Raw genomic sequence first — 25,718 nt, 5'->3', positions numbered from 1 at the left:
TCCATGGCTTTGATGCACATTCAGGGCTCATTGAATGCAAAGGCGGATGGTCTTCCAGTGTGCAGAGCAGGACCTCCTCTCCTTGGCTGTGATGCACATTCAGGGATCTTTGACCGGAGGATGGTCTTCCTGTGTGCAGAGCAGGACCTACTGTCCTCAGCTGTGATGCATCTTCAGGGTTTATTGAGTGCAATGGTGGATGGTCTTCCAGTGGGCAGAGCAGGACCTACTCTCCTCGGCTGTGATGCACATTCTGGGCTCCTTGAATGCAGTGGTGGATGGTCTTCCAGTGTACAGAGCAGGACCTACTCTCTTCGGCTGTGATGCACATTCAGGTCTCATTGAATGCAGTGGCGGATGGTCTTCCAGTGTGCAGATCAGGACCCACTCTCCACGGCTTTGATGCACATTCAGGGCTCATTGAATGCAAAGGCAGACGGTCTTCCAGTGTGCAGAGCAGGACCTACTCTCCTTGGCTGTGATGCACATTCAGGGATCATTGACAGGAGGATGGTCTTCCAGTGTGCAGAGCAGGAATAACTCTCTTCGACTGTGATGCACCTTCAGGGCTAATTGAATGCAGTGGCGGATGGTCTTCCAGTTTGCAGAGCTGGACCTACTCTTTTCGGCTGTGATGCGCATTCTGGGATCATTGAATGCATTGGCCGATGGTCTTCCAGTGTGCAGAGCAGGACCCAATCTCCACAGCTTTGATGCACATGCAGGGCTCATTGAATGCAAAGGCAGACGGTCTTCCAGTGTGCAGAGCAGGACCTACTCTCCTTGGCTGTGATGCACATTCAGGGATCATTGACCTGAGGATGGTCTTCCAGTGTGCAGAGCAGGACCTACTCTCTTCGGCTGTGATGCACATTCAGGTCTCATTGAATGCAGTGGCAAATAGGCTTCCAGTGTGCAGAGCAGGACCCACTCTCCACGGCTTTGATGCACATTCAGGGCTCATTGAATGCAAAGGCGGATGGTCTTCCAGTGTGCAGAGCAGGACCTACTCTCCTTGGCTGTGATGCACATTCAGGGATCATTGACCGGAGGATGGTCTTCCAGTGTGCAGAGCAGGACCTACTGTCCTCGGCTGTGATGCATCTTCAGGGTTTATTGAATGCGGTGGTGGATGGTCTTCCAGTGGGCAGAGCAGGACCTACTCTCCTCAGCTGTGATGCACATTCTGGGCTCACTGAATGCAGTGGTGGATGGTCTTGCAGTGTACAGAGCAGGACCTACTCTTTTCGGCTGTGATGCACATTCAGGTCTCATTGAATGCAAAGGCGGATGGTCTTCCAGTGTGCAGAGCAGGACCTACTCTCCTTGGCTGTGATGCACATTCAGGGATCATTGACCGGAGGATGGTCTTCCAGTGTGCAGAGCAGGACCTACTCTATTCGGCTGTGATGCACCTTCAGGGCTCATTGAATGCAGTTGCGGATGGTCTTCCAGTTTGCAGAGCTGGGCCTATTCTTTTCGGCTGTGATGAACATTCTGGGATCATTGAGTGGAGGATGGTGTTCCAGTGTGCAGAGAAGGACCTACTCTCCTCGGCTGTGATACACCCTCATGGCTCATTGAATGCAGTAGCGGATGGTCTTCCAGTGTGCATAGCAGGACTTAGATTCTTCAGCTGTGATGCACCTTCAGGGTTCATTGAATGCATTGGCCGATGTTCTTCCAGTGTGCAGAGCAGGACCCACTCTCCTCGGCTGTGGTGCACATTCAGGGCTCATTGAATGCAGTGGTGGATGGTCTTCCAGTGTGCAGAGCAGGACCCACTCTACTCGGCTGTGACGCATAGTCAGGGCTCATTGAATGCAGTGGTGGATGGTCTTCCATTGTGCAGAGCAGGACCCACTCTCCAAGGCTGTGATGCACATTCAGGGCTCATTGAATGCAGTGCTGGATGGTCTTCCAGTGTACAGCACAGGACCTACTCTATTCTGCTGTGATGCACCTCCAGGGCTCATTGAATGCAGTGGCAGATGGTTTTCCAGTGTGCAGAGCAGGACCTACTGTCCGCGGCTGTGATGCATCTTCAGGGTTTATTGAATGCAGTGGTGGATGGTCTTCCAGTGGGCAGAGCAGAACCTACTCTCCTCGGCTGTGATGCACATTCCGGGCTCATTGAATGCAGTGGTGGATGGTCTTCCAGTGTGCAGAGCAGGACCTACTCTCTACGGCTGTGATGCACATTCAGGTCTCTTTGAATGCAGTGGCGGATGGTCTTCCAGTGTGCAGAGCAGGACCCACTCTCCATGGCTTTGATGCACATTCAGGGCTCATTGAATGCAAAGGCGGGTGGTCTTCCAGTGTGCAGAGCAGGATCTCCTCTCCTTGGCTGTGATGCACATTCCGGGATCATTGACCGGAGGATGGTCTTCCAGTGTGCAGAGCAGGACCTACTCTCTTCGGCTGTGATGCACCTCCAGGGCTCATTGAATGCAGTGGCAGGTGGTCTTCCAGTGTGTAGAGCAGGACCTACTGTCCTCAGATGTGATGCATCTTCAGGGGTTATTGAGTGCAATGGTGGATGGTCTTCCAGTGGGCAGAGCAGGACCTACTCTCTTCGGCTGTGATGCACATTCCTGGCTCATTAAATGCAGAGGTGGATGGTCTTCCAGTGTGCAGAGCAGGACCTACTCTCTTCGGCTGTGATGCACATTCAGGTCTCATTGAATGCAGTGGCGGATGGTCTTTCAGTGTGCAGAGCAGGACCCACTCTCCATGGCTTTGATGCATATTCAGGGCTCATTGAAGGCAAAGGCGGATGGTCTTCCAGTGTGCAGAGCAGGACCTCCTCTCCTTGGCTGTGATGCACATTCAGGGATCATTGACCGGAGGATGGTCGTCCTGTGTGCAGAGCAGGACCTACTCTCTTCGGCTGTGATGCACCTCCAGGGCTCATTGAATGCAGTGGCAGATGGTCTTCCAGTGTGTAGAGCAGGACCTACTGTCCTCAGCTGTGATGCATCTTCAGGGTTTATTGAGTGCAATGGTGGATGGTCTTCCAGTGGGCAGAGCAGGACCTACTATCCTCGGCTGTGATGCACATTCCGGGCTCCTTGAATGCAGTGGTGGATGGTCTTCCAGTGTACAGAGCAGGACCTACTCTCTTCGGCTGTGATGCACATTCAGGTCTCATTGAATGCAGTGGCGGATGGTCTTCCAGTGTGCAGATCAGGACCCACTCTCCACGGCTTTGATGCACATTCAGGGCTCATTGAATGCAAAGGCAGACGGTCTTCCAGTGTGCAGAGCAGGACCTACTCTCCTTGGCTGTGATGCACATTCAGGGATCATTGACAGGAGGATGGTCTTCCAGTGTGCAGAGCAGGAATAACTCTCTTCGACTGTGATGCACCTTCAGGGCTAATTGAATGCAGTGGCGGATGGTCTTCCAGTTTGCAGAGCTGGACCTACTCTTTTCGGCTGTGATGCGCATTCTGGGATCATTGAATGCATTGGCCGATGGTCTTCCAGTGTGCAGAGCAGGACCCAATCTCCACAGCTTTGATGCACATGCAGGGCTCATTGAATGCAAAGGCAGACGGTCTTCCAGTGTGCAGAGCAGGACCTACTCTCCTTGGCTGTGATGCACATTCAGGGATCATTGACCTGAGGATGGTCTTCCAGTGTGCAGAGCAGGACCTACTCTCTTCGGCTGTGATGCACATTCAGGTCTCATTGAATGCAGTGGCAAATAGTCTTCCAGTGTGCAGAGCAGGACCCACTCTCCACGGCTTTGATGCACATTCAGGGCTCATTGAATGCAAAGGCGGATGGTCTTCCAGTGTGCAGAGCAGGACCTACTCTCCTTGGCTGTGATGCACATTCAGGGATCATTGACGGGAGGATGGTCTTCCAGTGTGCAGAGCAGGACCTACTGTCCTCGGCTGTGATGCATCTTCAGGGTTTATTGAATGCGGTGGTGGATGGTCTTCCAGTGGGCAGAGCAGGACCTACTCTCCTCAGCTGTGATGCACATTCTGGGCTCACTGAATGCAGTGGTGGATGGTCTTGAAGTTTACAGAGCAGGACCTACTCTTTTCGGCTGTGATGCACATTCAGGTTTCATTGAATGCAAAGGCGGATGGTCTTCCAGTGTGCAGAGCAGGACCTACTCTCCTTGGCTGTGATGCACATTCAGGGATCATTGACCGGAGGATGGTCTTCCAGTGTGCAGAGCAGGACCTACTCTCTTCGGCTGTGATGCACCTTCAGGGCTCATTGAATGCAGTGGCGGATGGTCTTCCAGTTTGCAGAGCTGGGCCTATTCTTTTCGGCTGTGATGCACATTCTGGGATCATTGAGTGGAGGATGGTCTTCCAGTGTGCAGAGAAGGACCTACTCTCCTCGGCTGTGATACACCCTCACGGCTCATTGAATGCAGTAGCGGATGGTCTTCCAGTGTGCAGAGCAGGACTTAGATTCTTCAGCTGTGATGCACCTTCAGGGTTCATTGAATGCATTGGCCGATGTTCTTCCAGTGTGCAGAGCAGGACCCACTCTCCTCGGCTGTGATGCACATTCAGGGCTCATTGAATGCAGTGGTGGATGGTCTTCCAGTGTGCAGAGCAGGACCCACTCTACTCGGCTGTGACGCATAGTCAGGGCTCATTGAATGCAGTGGTGGATGGTCTTCCATTGTGCAGAGCAGGACCCACTCTCCAAGGCTGTGATGCACATTCAGGGCTCATTGAATGCAGTGCTGGATGGTCTTCCAGTGTACAGCGCAGGACCTACTCTATTCTGCTGTGATGCACCTCCAGGGCTCATTGAATGCAGTGGCAGATGGTTTTCCAGTGTGCAGAGCAGGACCTACTGTCCGCGGCTGTGATGCATCTTCAGGGTTTATTGAATGCAGTGGTGGATGGTCTTCCAGTGGGCAGAGCAGAACCTACTCTCCTCGGCTGTGATGCACATTCCGGGCTCATTGAATGCAATGGTGGATGGTCTTCCAGTGTGCAGAGCAGGACCTACTCTCTTCAGCTGTGATGCACATTCAGGTCTCTTTGAATGCAGTGGCGGATGGTCTTCCAGTGTGCAGAGCAGGACCCACTCTCCATGGCTTTGACGCACATTCAGGGCTCATTGAATGCAAAGGCGGATGGTCTTCCAGTGTGCAGAGCAGGACCTCCTCTCCTTGGCTGTGATGCACATTCCGGGATCATTGACCGGAGGATGGTCTTCCAGTGTGCAGAGCAGGACCTACTCTCTTCGGCTGTGATGCACCTCCAGGGCTCATTGAATGCAGTGGCAGGTGGTCTTCCAGTGTGTAGAGCAGGACCTACTGTCCTCAGCTGTGATGCATCTTCAGGGGTTATTGAGTGCAATGGTGGATGGTCTTCCAGTGGGCAGAGCAGGACCTACTCTCCTCGGCTGTGATGCACATTCCGGGCTCCTTGAATGCAGTGGTGGATGGTCTTCCAGTGTACAGAGCTGGGCCTATTCTTTTCGGCTGTGATGCACATTCTGGGATCATTGATTGGAGGATGGTTTTCCAGTTTGCAGAGAAGGACCTACTCTCCTCGGCTGTGATACACCCTCACGGCTCATTGAATGCAGTGGCGGATGGTCTTCCAGTGTGCAGAGCAGGACTTAGATTCTTCAGCTGTGATGCACCTTCAGGGTTCATTGAATGCATTGGCCGATGTTCTTCCAGTGTGCAGAGCAGGACCCACTCTCCTCGGCTGTGATGCACATTCAGGGCTCATTGAATGCAGTGGTGGGTGGTCTTCCAGTGTGCAGAGCAGGACCCACTCTACTCGGCTGTGACGCATAGTCAGGGCTCATTGAATGCAGTGGTGGATGGTCTTCCATTGTGCAGAGCAGGACCCACTCTCCAAGGCTGTGATGCACATTCAGGGCTCATTGAATGCAGTGCTGGATGGTCTTCCAGTGTACAGCGCAGGACCTACTCTATTCTGCTGTGATGCACCTCCAGGGCTCATTGAATGCAGTGGCAGATGGTTTTCCAGTGTGCAGAGCAGGACCTACTGTCCGCGGCTGTGATGCATCTTCAGGGTTTATTGAATGCAGTGGTGGATGGTCTTCCAGTGGGCAGAGCAGAACCTACTCTCCTCGGCTGTGATGCACATTCCGGGCTCATTGAATGCAGTGGTGGATGGTCTTCCAGTGTGCAGAGCAGGACCTACTCTCTTCGGCTGTGATGCACATTCAGGTCTCTTTGAATGCAGTGGCGGATGGTCTTCCAGTGTGCAGAGCAGGACCCACTCTCCATGCTTTGATGCACATTCAGGGCTCATTGAATGCAAAGGTGGATGGTCTTCCAGTGTGCAGAGCAGGACCTCCTCTCCTTGGCTGTGATGCACATTCCGAGATCATTGACCGGAGGATGGTCTTTCAGTGTGCAGAGCAGGACCTACTCTCTTCGGCTGTGATGCACCTCCAGGGCTCATTGAATGCAGTGGCAGGTTGTCTTCCAGTGTGTAGAGCAGGACCTACTGTCCTCAGCTGTGATGCATCTTCAGGGGTTATTGAGTGCAATGGTGGATGGTCTTCCAGTGGGCAGAGCAGGACCTACTCTCCTCGGCTGTGATGCACATTCCGGGCTCCTTGAATGCAGTGGTGGATGGTCTTCCAGTGTACAGAGCAGGACCTACTCTCTTCGGCTGTGATGCACATTCAGGTCTTATTGAATGCAGTGGCGGATGGTCTTCCAGTGTGCAGATCAGGACCCACTCTCCACGGCTTTGATGCACATTCAGGGCTCATTGAATGCAAAGGCAGACGGTCTTCCAGTGTGCAGAGCAGGACCTACTCTCCTTGGCTGTGATGCACATTCAGGGATCATTGACAGGAGGATGGTCTTCCAGTGTGCAGAGCAGGAATAACTCTCTTCGACTGTGATGCACCTTCAGGGCTCATTGAATGGAGTGGCGGATGGTCTTCCAGTTTGCAGAGCTGGACCTACTCTTTTCGGCTGTGATGCACATTCTGGGATCATTGAATGCATTGGCCGATGATCTTCCAGTGTGCAGAGCAGGACCCACTCTCCACGGCTTTGATGCACATGCAGGGCTCATTGAATGCAAAGGCAGACGGTCTTCCAGTGTGCAGAGCAGGACCTACTCTCTTTGGCTGTGATGCACATTCAGGGATAATTGACCAGAGGATGGTCTTCCAGTGTGCAGAGCAGGACTTACACTCTTCGGCTGTGATGTGCCTTCGGGGTTCATTGAATGCATTGGCCGATGGTCTTCCAGTGAGCAGAGCAGGACCCACTCTCCTCGGCTGTGATGCACATTCAGGGCTCATTGAATGCAGTGGTGGTTGGTTTTCTATTGTGCAGAGCCGGACCCACTCTCCTCGGCTATGATGCACATTCAGGGCTCATTGAATGCAGTGGTGGATGGTCCTCCAGTGTGCAGAGCAGGACCTACTCTCCTTGGCTGTGATGCACATTCAGGGATCATTGACCTGAGGATGGTCTTCCAGTGTGCAGAGCAGGACCTACTGTCCTCGGCTGTGATGCATCTTCAGGGTTTATTGAATGCGGTGGTGGATGGTCTTCCAGTGGGCAGAGCAGGACCTACTCTCCTCAGCAGTGATGCACATTCTGGGCTCACTGAATGCAGTGGTGGATGGTCTTGCAGTGTGCAGAGCAGGACCTACTCTCTTCGGCTGTGATGCACATTCAGGTCTCATTGAATGCAGTGGCAAATAGTCTTCCAGTGTGCAGAGCAGGACCCACTCTCCACGGCTTTGATGCTCATTCAGGGCTCATTGAATGCAAAGGCGGATGGTCTTCCAGTGTGCAGAGCAGGACCTACTCTCCTTGGCTGTGATGCACATTCAGGGATCATTGACCGGAGGATGGTCTTCAAGTGTGCAGAGCAGGACCTACTGTCCTCGGCTGTGATGCATCTTCAGGGTTTATTTAATGCGGTGGTGGATGGTCTTCCAGTGGGCAGAGCAGGACCTACTCTCCTCAGCAGTGATGCACATTCTGGGCTCACTGAATGCAGTGGTGGATGGTCTTGCAGTGTACAGAGCAGGACCTACTCTTTTCGGCTGTGATGCACATTCAGGTCTCATTGAATGCAAAGGCGGATGGTCTTCCAGTGTGCAGAGCAGGACCTACTCTCCTTGGCTGTGATGCACATTCAGGGATCATTGACCGGAGGATGGTCTTCCAGTGTGCAGAGCAGGACCTACTCTATTCGGCTGTGATGCACCTTCAGGGCTCATTGAATGCAGTGGCGGATGGTCTTCCAGTTTGCAGAGCAGGACCTACTCTCTTCGGCTGTGATGCACCTCCAGGGCTCATTGAATGCAGTGGCAGGTTGTCTTCCAGTGTGTAGAGCAGGACCTACTGTCCTCAGCTGTGATGCATCTTCAGGGGTTATTGAGTGCAATGGTGGATGGTCTTCCAGTGGGCAGAGCAGGACCTACTCTCCTCGGCTGTGATGCACATTCCGGGCTCCTTGAATGCAGTGGTGGATGGTCTTCCAGTGTACAGAGCAGGACCTACTCTCTTCGGCTGTGATGCACATTCAGGTCTTATTGAATGCAGTGGCGGATGGTCTTCCAGTGTGCAGATCAGGACCCACTCTCCACGGCTTTGATGCACATTCAGGGCTCATTGAATGCAAAGGCAGACGGTCTTCCAGTGTGCAGAGCAGGACCTACTCTCCTTGGCTGTGATGCACATTCAGGGATCATTGACAGGAGGATGGTCTTCCAGTGTGCAGAGCAGGAATAACTCTCTTCGACTGTGATGCACCTTCAGGGCTCATTGAATGGAGTGGCGGATGGTCTTCCAGTTTGCAGAGCTGGACCTACTCTTTTCGGCTGTGATGCACATTCTGGGATCATTGAATGCATTGGCCGATGATCTTCCAGTGTGCAGAGCAGGACCCACTCTCCACGGCTTTGATGCACATGCAGGGCTCATTGAATGCAAAGGCAGACGGTCTTCCAGTGTGCAGAGCAGGACCTACTCTCTTTGGCTGTGATGCACATTCAGGGATAATTGACCAGAGGATGGTCTTCCAGTGTGCAGAGCAGGACTTACACTCTTCGGCTGTGATGTGCCTTCGGGGTTCATTGAATGCATTGGCCGATGGTCTTCCAGTGAGCAGAGCAGGACCCACTCTCCTCGGCTGTGATGCACATTCAGGGCTCATTGAATGCAGTGGTGGTTGGTTTTCTATTGTGCAGAGCAGGACCCACTCTCCTCGGCTATGATGCACATTCAGGGCTCATTGAATGCAGTGGTGGATGGTCCTCCAGTGTGCAGAGCAGGACCTACTCTCCTTGGCTGTGATGCACATTCAGGGATCATTGACCTGAGGATGGTCTTCCAGTGTGCAGAGCAGGACCTACTGTCCTCGGCTGTGATGCATCTTCAGGGTTTATTGAATGCGGTGGTGGATGGTCTTCCAGTGGGCAGAGCAGGACCTACTCTCCTCAGCAGTGATGCACATTCTGGGCTCACTGAATGCAGTGGTGGATGGTCTTGCAGTGTGCAGAGCAGGACCTACTCTCTTCGGCTGTGATGCACATTCAGGTCTCATTGAATGCAGTGGCAAATAGTCTTCCAGTGTGCAGAGCAGGACCCACTCTCCACGGCTTTGATGCTCATTCAGGGCTCATTGAATGCAAAGGCGGATGGTCTTCCAGTGTGCAGAGCAGGACCTACTCTCCTTGGCTGTGATGCACATTCAGGGATCATTGACCGGAGGATGGTCTTCAAGTGTGCAGAGCAGGACCTACTGTCCTCGGCTGTGATGCATCTTCAGGGTTTATTTAATGCGGTGGTGGATGGTCTTCCAGTGGGCAGAGCAGGACCTACTCTCCTCAGCAGTGATGCACATTCTGGGCTCACTGAATGCAGTGGTGGATGGTCTTGCAGTGTACAGAGCAGGACCTACTCTTTTCGGCTGTGATGCACATTCAGGTCTCATTGAATGCAAAGGCGGATGGTCTTCCAGTGTGCAGAGCAGGACCTACTCTCCTTGGCTGTGATGCACATTCAGGGATCATTGACCGGAGGATGGTCTTCCAGTGTGCAGAGCAGGACCTACTCTATTCGGCTGTGATGCACCTTCAGGGCTCATTGAATGCAGTGGCGGATGGTCTTCCAGTTTGCAGAGCTGGGCCTATTCTTTTCGGCTGTGATGCACATTCTGGGATCATTGAGTGGAGGATGGTCTTCCAGTGTGCAGAGAAGGACCTACTCTCCTCGGCTGTGACACACCCTCACGGCTCATTGAATGCAGTGGCGGATGGTCTTCCAGTGTGCAGAGCAGGACTTAGATTCTTCAGCTGTGATGCACCTTCAGGGTTCATTGAATGCATTGGCCGATGTTCTTCCAGTGTGCAGAGCAGGACCCACTCTCCTCGGCTGTGATGCACATTCAGGGCTCATTGAATGCAGTGGTGGATGGTCTTCCAGTGTGCAGAGCAGGACCCACTCTACTCGGCTGTGACGCATAGTCAGGGCTCATTGAATGCAGTGGTGGATGGTCTTCCATTGTGCAGAGCAGGACCCACTCTCCTCGGCTGTGATGCACATTCCGGGCTCATTGAATGCAGTGGTGGATGGTCTTCCAGTGTGCTGAGCAGGACCTACTCTCCTCAGCAGTGATGCACATTCTGGGCTCACTGAATGCAGTGGTGGATGGTCTTGCAGTGTGCAGAGCAGGACCTACTCTCTTCGGCTGTGATGCACATTCAGGTCTCATTGAATGCAGTGGCAAATAGTCTTCCAGTGTGCAGAGCAGGACCCACTCTCCACGGCTTTGATGCTCATTCAGGGCTCATTGAATGCAAAGGCGGATGGTCTTCCAGTGTGCAGAGCAGGACCTACTCTCCTTGGCTGTGATGCACATTCAGGGATCATTGACCGGAGGATGGTCTTCAAGTGTGCAGAGCAGGACCTACTGTCCTCGGCTGTGATGCATCTTCAGGGTTTATTGAATGCGGTGGTGGATGGTCTTCCAGTGGGCAGAGCAGGACCTACTCTCCTCAGCAGTGATGCACATTCTGGGCTCACTGAATGCAGTGGTGGATGGTCTTGCAGTGTACAGAGCAGGACCTACTCTTTTCGGCTGTGATGCACATTCAGGTCTCATTGAATGCAAAGGCGGATGGTCTTCCAGTGTGCAGAGCAGGACCTACTCTCCTTGGCTGTGATGCACATTCAGGGATCATTGACCGGAGGATGGTCTTCCAGTGTGCAGAGCAGGACCTACTCTATTCGGCTGTGATGCACCTTCAGGGCTCATTGAATGCAGTGGCGGATGGTCTTCCAGTTTGCAGAGCTGGGCCTATTCTTTTCGGCTGTGATGCACATTCTGGGATCATTGAGTGGAGGATGGTCTTCCAGTGTGCAGAGAAGGACCTACTCTCCTCGGCTGTGACACACCCTCACGGCTCATTGAATGCAGTGGCGGATGGTCTTCCAGTGTGCAGAGCAGGACTTAGATTCTTCAGCTGTGATGCACCTTCAGGGTTCATTGAATGCATTGGCCGATGTTCTTCCAGTGTGCAGAGCAGGACCCACTCTCCTCGGCTGTGATGCACATTCAGGGCTCATTGAATGCAGTGGTGGATGGTCTTCCAGTGTGCAGAGCAGGACCCACTCTACTCGGCTGTGACGCATAGTCAGGGCTCATTGAATGCAGTGGTGGATGGTCTTCCATTGTGCAGAGCAGGACCCACTCTCCTCGGCTGTGATGCACATTCCGGGCTCATTGAATGCAGTGGTGGATGGTCTTCCAGTGTGCTGAGCAGGACCTACTCTCTTCGGCTGTGATGCACATTCTGGTCTCTTTGAATGCAGTGGTGGATGGTCTTACAGTGTGCAGAGCAGGACCCACTCTCCATGGCTTTGATGCACATTCAGGGCTCATTGAATGCAAAGGCGGATGGTCTTCCAGTGTGCAGAGCAGGACCTCCTCTCCTTGGCTGTGATGCACATTCCGGGATCATTGACCGGAGGATGGTCTTCCAGTGTGCAGAGCAGGACCTACTCTCTTCGGCTGTGATGCACCTCCAGGGCTCATTGAATGCAGTGGCAGGTGGTCTTCCAGTGTGTAGAGCAGGACCTACTGTCCTCAGCTGTGATGCATCTTCAGGGGTTATTGAGTGCAATGGTGGATGGTCTTCCAGTGGGCAGAGCGGGATCTACTCTCCTCGGCTGTGATGCACATTCCGGGCTCCTTGAATGCAGTGGTGGATGGTCTTCCAGTGTACAGAGCAGGACCTACTCTCTTCGGCTGTGATGCACATTCAGGTCTCATTGAATGCAGTGGCGGATGGTCTTCCAGTGTGCAGATCAGGACCCACTCTCCACGGCTTTGATGCACATTCAGGGCTCATTGAATGCAAAGGCAGACGGTCTTCCAGTGTGCAGAGCAGGACCTACTCTCCTTGGCTGTGATGCACATTCAGGGATCATTGACAGGAGGATGGTCTTCCAGTGTGCAGAGCAGGAATAACTCTCTTCGACTGTGATGCACCTTCAGGGCTCATTGAATGCAGTGGCGGATGGTCTTCCAGTTTGCAGAGTTGGACCTACTCTTTTCGGCTGTGATGCACATTCTGGGATCATTGAATGCATTGGCCGATGGTCTTCCAGTGTGCAGAGCAGGACCCACTCTCCACGGCTTTGATGCACATGCAGGGCTCATTGAATGCAAAGGCAGACGGTCTTCCAGTGTGCAGAGCAGGACCTACTCTCTTTGGCTGTGATGCACATTCAGGGATCATTGACCAGAGGATGGTCTTCCAGTGTGCAGAGCAGGACTTGCACTCTTCGGCTGTAATGCGCCTTCAGGGTTCATTGAATGCATTGGCCGATGGTCTTCCAGTGTGCAGAGCAGGACCCACTCTCCTCGGCTGTGATGCACATTCAGGGCTCATTGAATGCAGTGGTGGTTGGCTTTCTATTGTGCAGAGCAGGACCCACTCTCCTCGGCTATGATGCACATTCAGGGCTCATTGAATGCAGTGGTGGATGGTCCTCCAGTGTGCAGAGCAGGACCTACTCTCTTCTGCTGTGATGCACATTCAGGGATCATTGAGCGGAGGATGGTCTTCCAGTGTGCAGAGCAGGACCTACTCTCCTTGGCTGTGATGCACATTCCGAGCTCATTGAATGCTGTGGTGGATGGTCTTCCAGTGTGCAGAGCAGGACCTACTCTCTTCTGCTGTGATGCACATTCAGGGATCATTGAGCGGAGGATGGTCTTCCAGTGTGCAGAGCAGGACCTACTCTCCTTGGCTCTGATGTACATTCCGGGCTCATTATATGCAGTGGTGGATGGTCTTCCAGTGTGCAGAGCAGGACCTACTCTCTTCTGCTGTGATGCACATTCAGGGCTCATTGAATGCAGTGGTGGATGGTCTTCCAGTATGCAGAGCAGGACCCACTCTCCTCAGCTGTGACGCACATTCAGGGCTCATTGAATGCAGTGGTGGATGGTCCTCCAGCGTGCAGAGCAGGACCCACTCTCCAAAGCTTTGATACACATTCAGGGCTCATTGAATGCAGTGATGGGTGGTCTTCCAGTGTACAGAGCAGGACCTACTCTCTTCGGCTGTGATGCACCTCCAGGGGTCATTGAATGCAGAGGCAGATGGTCTTCCAGTGTGCAGAGCAGGACCTACTCTCCTCGGCTGTGATGCACATTCCGGGCTCATTGAATGCAGTGGTGGATGGTCTTCCAGTGTGCAGAGCAGGACCTACTCTCTTCTGCTGTGATGCACATTCAGGGATCATTGAGCGGAGGATGGTTTTCCAGTGTGCAGAGCAGGACCTACTCTCCTTGGCTGTGATGTACATTCTGGGCTCATTATATGCAGTGGTGGATGGTCTTGCAGTGTGCAGAGCAGGACCTACTCTCTTCTGCTGTGATGCACATTCAGGGCTCATTGAATGCAGTGGTGGATGGTCCTCCAGTGTGCAGAGCAGGACCCACTCTCCAAAGCTTTGATACATATTCAGGGCTCATTGAATGCAGTGATGGGTGGTCTTCCAGTGTACAGAGCAGGACCTACTCTCTTCGGCTGTGATGCACCTCCAGGGGTCATTGAATGCAGTGGCAGATGGTCTTCCAGTGTGCAGAGCAGGACCTACTCTCTTCGGCTGTGATGCACATTCAGGTCTCATTGAATGCAGTGGCAATTAGTCTTCCAGTGTGCAGAGCAGGACCCACTCTCCAAGGCTTTGATGCAAATTCAGGGCTAATTGAATGCAAAGGTGGGTGGTCTTCCAGTGTGCAGAGCAGGACCTACTCTCCATGCCTGTGATGCACATTCAGGGATCATTGACCGGAGGATGGTCTTCCAGTTTGCAGAGCAGGACTTACACTCTTCGGCTGTGATGCACCTTCAGGGTTCATTGAATGCATTGGCCGATGGTCTTCCAGTGTGCAGAGCAGGACCCACTCTCCTCGGCTGTGATGCACATTCCGGGCTCATTGAATGCAGTGGTGGTTGGTTTTCTAGTGTGCAGAGCAAGACCCACTCTCCTCGGCTGTGACACACATTCAGGGCTCATTGAATGCTGTGGTGGATGGTCCTCCAGTGTGCAGGGCAGGACCCACTCTCCAAAGCTTTGATACACATTCAGGGCTCATTGAATGCAGTGATGGGTGGTCTTCCAGTGTACAGAGCAGGACCTACTCTCTTCGGCTGTGATGCACCTCCACGGGTCATTGAATGCAGTGGCAGATGGTCTTCCAGTGGGCAGAGCAGGACCTACTGTCCTTGGATGTGATTCATCTTTAGGGTTTATTGAATGCGGTGGTGGATGGTCTTCCAGTGGGCAGAGCAGGACCTACTCTCCTCGGCTGTGATGCACATTCTGGGCTCATTGAATGCAGTGGTGGATGGTCTTCCAGTGTGCAGAGCAGGACCTACTCTCTTCTGCTGTGATGCACATTCAGGTCTCATTGAATGCAGTGGCGGATGGTCTTCCAGTGTGCAGAGCAGGACCCACTCTCCACGGCTTTGATGCACATTCAGGGCTCATTGAATGCAAAAGCGGATGGTCTTCCAGTGTGCAGAGCAGGACCTACACTCTTTGGCTGTAATGCAAATTCAGGGCTCATTGAATGCAGTGGCGGATGGTCTTCCAGTTTGCAGAGCTGCACCTACTCTTTTTGGCTGTGATGCACATTCTGGGATCATTGAGTGGAGGATGGTCTTGCAGTGTGCAGAGCAGGAACTACTCTCCTCGGCTGTGCTGCACCTTCATGGCTCGTTGAATGCAGTGGCGGATGGTCTTCCAGTGTTCAGAGCAGGACTTACACTCTTCGGCCGTGATGCAACTTCAGGGTTCATTGAATGCATTGGGCGATGGTCTTCCAGTGTGCAGAGCAGGACCCACTCTCCTCGGCTATGAGCACATTCAGGGCTCATTGAATGCAGTGGTGGATGGTCTTCCAGTGTGCAGAGCAGGACCCACTCTCCTCGGCTGTGACGCACATTCAGGGCTCATTGAATGCAGTGGTGAATGGTCTTCTAGTGTGCAGAGCAGGACCCACTCTCCAAGGCTGTGATGCACATTCAGGGCTCATTGAATGCAGTGGTGGATGGTCTTCCAGTGTACAGAGCAGGACCCACTCTCCATGGCTGTGATGCACATTCAGGGCTCATTGAATGCAGTGGTGGATGGTCTTCCAGTGTGCAGAGCAGGACCTACTCTCCTCGGCTGTGATGCACTTTCACAGCGCATTGAATGCAGTCACATATGGTCTTCCAGTGTGCAGAGCTGGACCTACTCCCCATGGCTGGGATGCATGCATATTCAGGGCTCATTGAATGCAGTGGCGGATGGTCTTCCAGTGTGCAGAGATGGAATATTCTATTTGGCTATGATGCACATTCAAGTCTCATTGAATGCAGTGGCAGATGTTCTTCCAGTGTGCAGAGCAGGACCCACTCTCCACGGCTTTGATGCCCCTTCAGGGCTCATTGAATGCAGTGGTGGCTGGTCTTCCAATTTGCACAGCAGAACCCACTCTCCATGGCTTTGATGCACCTTCAGGGCTCATTGAATGCAAAGGTGGATGGTCTTCCAATGTGCAGAGCAGGACCCACTCTCCTCGGCTGTGATGCACATTCAGGGTTCATTGAATGAAGTGGTGGCTGGTCTTCCAGTGTGCAGAGCAGGCCCCACTCTCCATGGCTGTTATGCACATTCAGGACTCATTGAATGCAGTGGTGGATGGTCTTCCAGTGTGCAGAGCAGGACCCACTCTCCTCGGCTGTGATGCACATTCAGGGCTCATTGAATGCAAAGGCGGATTGTCTTCCATTGTGCAGAGCAGGACCCACTCTCCTCGGCTGTGATGCACATTCAGGGCTCATTGAATGCAAAGGCGGATGGTCTTCCAGTGTGCAGAGCAAGACCCACTCTCCAAGGCTGTGATGCATCTTCAGGGTTTATTGAATGCAGTGGTGGATGGTCTTCCAGTGGGCAGAGCAGAACCTACTCTCCTCGGCTGTGATGCATCTTCAGGGTTTATTGAATGCGGTGGTGGATGGTCTTCCAGTGGGCAGAGCAGGACCTACTCTCCTCAGCTGTGATGCACATTCTGGGCTCACTGAATGCAGTGGTGGATGGTCTTGCAGTGTACAGAGCAGGACCTACTCTTTTCGGCTGTGATGCACATTCAGGGATCATTGACCGGAGGATGGTCTTCCAGTGTGCAGAGCAGGACCTACTCTCTTCGGCTGTGATGCACCTTCAGGGCTCATTGAATGCAGTGGCGGATGGTCTTCCAGTTTGCAGAGCTGGGCCTATTCTTTTTGGCTGTGATGCACATTCTGGGATCATTGAGTGGAGGATGGTCTTCCAGTGTGCAGAGAAGGACCTACTCTCCTCGGCTGTGACACACCCTCACGGCTCATTGAATGCAGTGGCGGATGGTCTTCCAGTGTGCAGAGCAGGACTTAGATTCTTCAGCTGTGATGCACCTTCAGGGTTCATTGAATGCATTGGCCGATGTTCTTCCAGTGTGCAGAGCAGGACCCACTCTCCTCGGCTGTGATGCACATTCAGGGCTCATTGAATGCAGTGGTGGATGGTCTTCCAGTGTGCAGAGCAGGACCCACTCTACTCGGCTGTGACGCATAGTCAGGGATCATTGAATGCAGTGGTGGATGGTCTTCCATTGTGCAGAGCAGGACCCACTCTCCAAGGCTGTGATGCACATTCAGGGCTCATTGAATGCAGTGCTGGATGGTCTTCCAGTGTACAGCGCAGGACCTACTCTATTCGGCTGTGATGCACCTCCAGGGCTCATTGAATACAGTGGCAGATGGTTTTCCAGTGTGCAGAGCAGGACCTACTGTCCGCGGCTGTGATGCATCTTCAGGGTTTATTGAATGCAGTGGTGGATGGTCTTCCAGTGGGCAGAGCAGAACCTACTCTCCTCGGCTGTGATGCACATTCCGGGCTCATTGAATGCCGTGGCGGATGGTCTTCCAGTGTGCAGAGCAGGACCCACTCTCCATGGCTTTGATGCACATTCAGGGCTCATTGAATGCAAAGGCGGATGGTCTTCCAGTGTGCAGAGCAGGACCTCCTCTCCTTGGCTGTGATGCACATTCCGGGATCATTGACCGGAGGATGGTCTTCCAGTGTGCAGAGCAGGACCTACTCTCTTCGGCTGTGATGCACCTCCAGGGCTCATTGAATGCAGTGGCAGGTGGTCTTCCAGTGTGTAGAGCAGGACCTACTGTCCTCAGCTGTGATGCATCTTCAGGGGTTATTGAGTGCAATGGTGGATGGTCTTCCAGTGGGCAGAGCAGGATCCTCTCTCCTCGGCTGTGATGCACATTCCGGGCTCCTTGAATGCAGTGGTGGATGGTCTTCCAGTGTACAGAGCAGGACCTACTCTCTTCGGCTGTGATGCACATTCAGGTCTCATTGAATGGAAAGGCAGACGGTCTTCCAGTGTGCAGAGCAGGACCTACTCTCCTTGGCTGTGATGGACATTCAGGGATCATTGACAGGAGGATGGTCTTCCAGTGTGCAGAGCAGGAATAACTCTCTTCGACTGTGATGCACCTTCAGGGCTCATTGAATGCAGTGGCGGATGGTCTTCCAGTTTGCAGAGTTGGACCTACTCTTTTCGGCTGTGATGCACATTCTGGGATCATTGAATGCATTGGCCGATGGTCTTCCAGTGTGCAGAGCAGGACCCACTCTCCACGGCTTTGATGCACATGCAGGGCTCATTGAATGCAAAGGCAGACGGTCTTCCAGTGTGCAGAGCAGGACCTACTCTCTTTGGCTGTGATGCACATTCAGGGATCATTGACCAGAGGATGGTCTTCCAGTGTGCAGAGCAGGACTTACACTCTTCGGCTGTGATGCGCCTTCAGGGTTCATTGAATGGATTGGCCGATGGTCTTCCAGTGTGCAGAGCAGGACCCACTCTCCTCGGCTGTGATGCACATTCAGGGCTCATTGAATGCAGTGGTGGTTGGCTTTCTATTGTGCAGAGCAGGACCCACTCTCCTCGGCTATGATGCACATTCAGGGCTCATTGAATGCAGTGGTGGATGGTCCTCCAGTGTGCAGAGCAGGACCTCCTCTCTTCGGCTGTGATGCACCTCCACGGGTCATTGAATGCAGTGGCAGATGGTCTTCCAATGTGCAGAGCAGGACCTACTGTCCTCGGCTGTGATGCATCTTCAGGGTTTATTGAATGCGGTGGTGGATGGTCTTCCAGTGGGCAGAGCAGAACCTACTCTCCTCGGCTGTGATGCACATTCCGGGCTCATTGAATGCCGTGGCGGATGGTCTTCCAGTGTGCAGAGCAGGACCCACTCTCCATGGCTTTGATGCACATTCAGGGCTCATTGAATGCAAAGGCGGATGGTCTTCCAGTGTGCAGAGCAGGACCTCCTCTCCTTGGCTGTGATGCACATTCCGGGATCATTGACCGGAGGATGGTCTTCCAGTGTGCAGAGCAGGACCTACTCTCTTCGGCTGTGATGCACCTCCAGGGCTCATTGAATGCAGTGGCAGGTGGTCTTCCAGTGTGTAGAGCAGGACCTACTGTCCTCAGCTGTGATGCATCTTCAGGGGTTATTGAGTGCAATGGTGGATGGTCTTCCAGTGGGCAGAGCAGGATCCTCTCTCCTCGGCTGTGATGCACATTCCGGGCTCCTTGAATGCAGTGGTGGATGGTCTTCCAGTGTACAGAGCAGGACCTACTCTCTTCGGCTGTGATGCACATTCAGGTCTCATTGAATGGAAAGGCAGACGGTCTTCCAGTGTGCAGAGCAGGACCTACTCTCCTTGGCTGTGATGGACATTCAGGGATCATTGACAGGAGGATGGTCTTCCAGTGTGCAGAGCAGGAATAACTCTCTTCGACTGTGATGCACCTTCAGGGCTCATTGAATGCAGTGGCGGATGGTCTTCCAGTTTGCAGAGTTGGACCTACTCTTTTCGGCTGTGATGCACATTCTGGGATCATTGAATGCATTGGCCGATGGTCTTCCAGTGTGCAGAGCAGGACCCACTCTCCACGGCTTTGATGCACATGCAGGGCTCATTGAATGCAAAGGCAGACGGTCTTCCAGTGTGCAGAGCAGGACCTACTCTCCCTGGCTGTGATGCACATTCCGGGATCATTGACCGGAGGATGGTCTTCCAGTGTGCAGAGCAGGACCTACTCTCTTCGGCTGTGATGCACCTCCAGGGCTCATTGAATGCAGTGGCAGGTGGTCTTCCAGTGTGTAGAGCAGGACCTACTGTCCTCAGCTGTGATGCATCTTCAGGGGTTATTGAGTGCAATGGTGGATGGTCTTCCAGTGGGCAGAGCAGGATCCTCTCTCCTCGGCTGTGATGCACATTCCGGGCTCCTTGAATGCAGTGGTGGATGGTCTTCCAGTGTACAGAGCAGGACCTACTCTCTTCGGCTGTGATGCACATTCAGGTCTCATTGAATGGAAAGGCAGACGGTCTTCCAGTGTGCAGAGCAGGACCTACTCTCCTTGGCTGTGATGGACATTCAGGGATCATTGACAGGAGGATGGTCTTCCAGTGTGCAGAGCAGGAATAACTCTCTTCGACTGTGATGCACCTTCAGGGCTCATTGAATGCAGTGGCGGATGGTCTTCCAGTTTGCAGAGTTGGACCTACTCTTTTCGGCTGTGATGCACATTCTGGGATCATTGAATGCATTGGCCGATGGTCTTCCAGTGTGCAGAGCAGGACCCACTCTCCACGGCTTTGATGCACATGCAGGGCTCATTGAATGCAAAGGCAGACGGTCTTCCAGTGTGCAGAGCAGGACCTACTCTCTTTGGCTGTGATGCACATTCAGGGATCATTGACCAGAGGATGGTCTTCCAGTGTGCAGAGCAGGACTTACACTCTTCGGCTGTGATGCGCCTTCAGGGTTCATTGAATGGATTGGCCGATGGTCTTCCAGTGTGCAGAGCAGGACCCACTCTCCTCGGCTGTGATGCACATTCAGGGCTCATTGAATGCAGTGGTGGTTGGCTTTCTATTGTGCAGAGCAGGACCCACTCTCCTCGGCTATGATGCACATTCAGGGCTCATTGAATGCAGTGGTGGATGGTCCTCCAGTGTGCAGAGCAGGACCTCCTCTCTTCGGCTGTGATGCACCTCCACGGGTCATTGAATGCAGTGGCAGATGGTCTTCCAATGTGCAGAGCAGGACCTACTGTCCTCGGCTGTGATGCATCTTCAGGGTTTATTGAATGCGGTGGTGGATGGTCTTCCAGTGGGCAGAGCAGGACCTACTCTCCTCGGCTGTGATGCACATTCCGGGCTCATTGAATGCAGTGGTGGATGGTCTTCCAGTGTGCAGAGCAGGACCTACTCTCTTCTGCTGTGATGCACATTCAGGGATCATTGAGCGGAGGATGGTCTTCCAGTGTGCAGAGCAGGACCTACTCTCCTTGGCTGTGATGTACATTCCGGGCTCATTATATGCAGTGGTGGATGGTCTTCCAGTGTGCAGAGCAGGACCTACTCTCTTCTGCTGTGATGCACATTCAGGGCTCATTGAATGCAGTGGTGGATGGTCTTCCAGTATGCAGAGCAGGACCCACTCTCCTCAGCTGTGACGCACATTCAGGGCTCATTGAATGCAGTGGTGGATGGTCCTCCAGCGTGCAGAGCAGGACCCACTCTCCAAAGCTTTGATACACATTCAGGGCTCATTGAATGCAGTGATGGGTGGTCTTCCAGTGTACAGAGCAGGACCTACTCTCTTCGGCTGTGATGCACCTCCAGGGGTCATTGAATGCAGTGGCAGATGGTCCTCCAGTGTGCAGAGCAGGACCTACTCTCCTCGGCTGTGATGCACATTCCGGGCTCATTGAATGCAGTTGTGGATCGTCTTCCAGTGTGCAGAGCAGGACCTACTCTCTTCTGCTGTGATGCACATTCAGGGATCATTGAGCAGAGGATGGTCTTCCAGTGTGCAGAGCAGGACCTACTCTCCTTGGCTGTGATGTACATTCCGGGCTCATTATATGCAGTGGTGGATGGTCTTGCAGTGTGCAGAGCAGGACCTACTCTCTTCTGCTATGATGCACATTCAGGGCTCATTGAATGCAGTGGTGGATGGTCTTCCAGTGTGCAGAGCAGGACCCACTCTCCAAAGCTTTGATACATATTCAGGGCTCATTGAATGCAGTGATGGGTGGTCTTCCAGTGTACAGAGCAGGACCTACTCTCTTCGGCTGTGATGCACCTCCAGGGGTCATTGAATGCAGTGGCAGATGGTCTTCCAGTGTGCAGAGCAGGACCTACTCTCTTCGGCTGTGATGCACATTCAGGTCTCATTGAATGCAGTGGCAATTAGTCTTCCAGTGTGCAGAGCAGGACCCACTCTCCACGGCTTTGATGCACATTCAGGGCTAATTGAATGCAAAGACGGATGATCTTCCAGTGTGCAGAGCAGGACCTACTCTCCTTGGCTGTGATGCACATTCAGGGATCATTGACCGGAGGATGGTCTTCCAGTTTGCAGAGCAGGACTTACACTCTTCGGCTGTGATGCACCTTCAGGGTTCATTGAATGCATTGGCCGATGGTCTTCCAGTGTGCAGAGCAGGACCCACTCTCCTCGGCTGTGATGCACATTCCGGGCTCATTGAATGCAGTGGTGGTTGGTTTTCTAGTGTGCAGAGCAGGACCCACTCTCCTCGGCTGTGACACACATTCAGGGCTCATTGCATGCCGTGGTGGATGGTCCTCCAGTGTGCAGGGCAGGACCCACTCTCCAAAGCTTTGATACACATTCAGGGCTCATTGAATGCAGTGATGGGTGGTCTTCCAGTGTACAGAGCAGGACCTACTCTCTTCGGCTGTGATGCACCTCCACGGGTCATTGAATGCAGTGGCAGATGGTCTTCCAGTGGGCAGAGCAGGATCTACTGTCCTTGGATGTGATTCATCTTCAGGGTTTATTGAATGCGGTGGTGGATGGTCTTCCAGTGGGCAGAGCAGGACCTACGCTCCTCGGCTGTGATGCACATTCTGGGCTCATTGAATGCAGTGGTGGATGGTCTTCCAGTGTGCAGAGCAGGACCTACTCTCTTCTGCTGTGATGCACATTCAGGTCTCATTGAATGCAGTGGCGGATGGTCTTCCAGTGTGCAGAGCAGGACCCACTCTCCACGGCTTTGATGCACATTCAGGGCTCATTGAATGCAAAAGCGGATGGTCTTCCAGTGTGCAGAGCAGGACCTACTCTCTTTGGCTGTAATGCACATTCAGGGCTCATTGAATGCAGTGGCGGATGGTCTTCCAGTTTGCAGAGCTGCACCTACTCTTTTTGGCTGTGATGCACATTCTGGGATCATTGAGTGGAGGATGGTCTTCCAGTGTGCAGAGCAGGAACTACTCTCCTCGGCTGTGCTGCACCTTCATGGCTCGTTGAATGCAGTGGCGGATGGTCTTCCAGTGTTCAGAGCAGGACTTACACTCTTCGGCTGTGATGCAACTTCAGGGTTCATTGAATGCATTGGGCAATGGTCTTCCAGTGTGCAGAGCAGGACCCACTCTCCTCGGCTATGAGCACATTCAGGGCTCATTGAATGCAGTGGTGGATGGTCTTCCAGTGTGCAGAGCAGGACCCACTCTCCTCGGCTGTGACGCACATTCAGGGCTCATTGAATGCAGTGGTGAATGGTCTTCTAGTGTGCAGAGCAGGACCCACTCTCCAAGGCTGTGATGCACATTCAGGGCTCATTGAATGCAGTGGTGGATGGTCTTCCAGTGTACAGAGCAGGACCCACTCTCCATGGCTGTGATGCACATTCAGGGCTCATTGAATGCAGTGGTGGATGGTCTTCCAGTGTGCAGAGCAGGACCTACTCTCCTCGGCTGTGATGCACTTTCACAGCGCATTGAATGCAGTCACATATGGTCTTCCAGTGTGCAGAGCTGGACCTACTCCCCATGGCTGGGATGCATGCATATTCAGGGCTCATTGAATGCAGTGGCGGATGGTCTTCCAGTGTGCAGAGCTGGAATATTCTATTTGGCTATGATGCACATTCAGGTCTCATTGAATGCAGTGGCAGATGTTCTTCCAGTGTGCAGAGCAGGACCCACTCTCCACGGCTTTGATGCCCCTTCAGGGCTCATTGAATGCAGTGGTGGCTGGTCTTCCAATTTGCACAGCAGAACCCACTCTCCATGGCTTTGATGCACCTTCAGGGCTCATTGAATGCAAAGGTGGATGGTCTTCCAATGTGCAGAGCAGGACCCACTCTCCTCGGCTGTGATGCACATTCAGGGTTCATTGAATGAAGTGGTGGCTGGTCTTCCAGTGCGCAGAGCAGGCCCCACTCTCCATGGCTGTTATGCACATTCAGGACTCATTGAATGTAGTGGTGGATGGTCTTCCAGTGTGCAGAGCAGGACCCACTCTCCTCGGCTGTGATGCACATTCAGGGCTCATTGAATGCAAAGGCGGATGGTCTTCCATTGTGCAAAGCAGGACCCACTCTCCTCGGCTGTGATGCACATTCAGGGCTCATTGAATGCAGTGGTGGATGGTCTTCCAGTGTGCAGAGCAAGACCCACTCTCCGAGGCTGTGATGCATCTTCAGGGTTTATTGAATGCAGTGGTGGATGGTCTTCCAGTGGGCAGAGCAGAACCTACTCTCCTCGGCTGTGATGCACATTCCGGGCTCATTGAATGCAGTGGTGGATGGTCTTCCAATGTGCAGAGCAGGACCTACTCTCTTCGGCTGTGATGCACATTCAGGTCTCTTTGAATGCAGTGGCGGATGGTCTTCCAGTGTGCAGAGCAGGACCCACTCTCCATGGCTTTGATGCACATTCAGGGCTCATTGAATGCAAAGGCGGATGGTCTTCAAGTGTGCAGAGCAGGACCTCCTCTCCTTGGCTGTGATGCACATTCCGGAATCATTGACCGGAGGATGGTCTTCCAGTGTGCAGAGCAGGACCTACTCTCTTCGGCTGTGATGCACCTCCAGGGCTCATTGAATGCAGTGGCAGGTGGTCTTCCAGTGTGTAGAGCAGGACCTACTGTCCTCAGCTGTGATGCATCTTCAGGGGTTATTGAGTGCAATGGTGGATGGTCTTCCAGTGGGCAGAGCAGGACCTACTCTCCTCGGCTGTGATGCACATTCCGGGCTCCTTGAATGCAGTGGTGGATGGTCGTGGTGGATGGTCTTCCAGTGTACAGAGCAGGACCTACTCTCTTCGGCTGTGATGCACATTCAGGTCTCATTGAATGCAGTGGCGGATGGTCTTCCAGTGTGCAGATCAGGACCCACTTTCCACGGCTTTGATGCATATTCAGGGCTCATTGAATGCAAAGGCAGACGGTCTTCCAGTGTGCAGAGCAGGACCTACTCTCCTTGGCTGTGATGCACATTCAGGGATCATTGACAGGAGGATGGTCTTCCAGTGTGCAGAGCAGGAATAACTCTCTTCGACTGTGATGCACCTTCAGGGCTCATTGAATGCAGTGGCGGATGGTCTTCCAGTTTGCAGAGCTGGACCTACTCTTTTCGGCTGTGATCCACATTCTGGGATCATTGAATGCATTGGCCGATGGTCTTCCAGTGTGCAGAGCAGGACCCACTCTCCACGGCTTTGATGCACATGCAGGGCTCAATGAATGCAAAGGCAGACGGTCTTCCAGTGTACAGAGCAGGACCTACTCTCTTTGGCTGTGATGCACATTCAGGGATCATTGACCGGAGGATGGTCTTCCAGTGTGCAGAGCAGGACTTACACTCTTCGGCTGTGATGCTCCTTCAGGGTTCATTGAATGCATTGGCCGATGGTCTTCCAGTGTGCAGAGCAGGACCCACTCTCCTCGGCTGTGATGCACATTCAGGGCTCATTGAATGCAGTGGTGGTTGGTTTTCTATTGTGCAGAGCAGGACCCACTCCCCTCGGCTATGATGCACATTTAGGGCTCATTGAATGCAGTGGTGGATGGTCCTCCAGTGTGCAGAGCAGGACCCACTCTCCAAGGCTGTGATGCACATTCAGGGCTCATTGAATGCAGTGGTGGGTGGTCTTCCAGTGTACAGAGCAGGACCTACTCTCTTCGGCTGTGATGCACCTCCAGGGCTCATTGAATGCAGTGGCAGGTGGTCTTCCAGTGTGTAGAGCAGGACCTACTGTCCTCAGCTGTGATGCATCTTCAGGGGTTATTGAGTGCAATGGTGGATGGTCTTCCAGTGGGCAG

Source organism: Ambystoma mexicanum, chromosome 9 (assembly GCF_040938575.1).
Source record: "Ambystoma mexicanum isolate Mex_15411 chromosome 9, UKY_AmexF1_1, whole genome shotgun sequence".
In the NCBI taxonomy this organism is placed as follows: Eukaryota; Metazoa; Chordata; class Amphibia; order Caudata; family Ambystomatidae; genus Ambystoma; species Ambystoma mexicanum.
Note: the sequence above shows the minus strand (reverse complement) of the source record.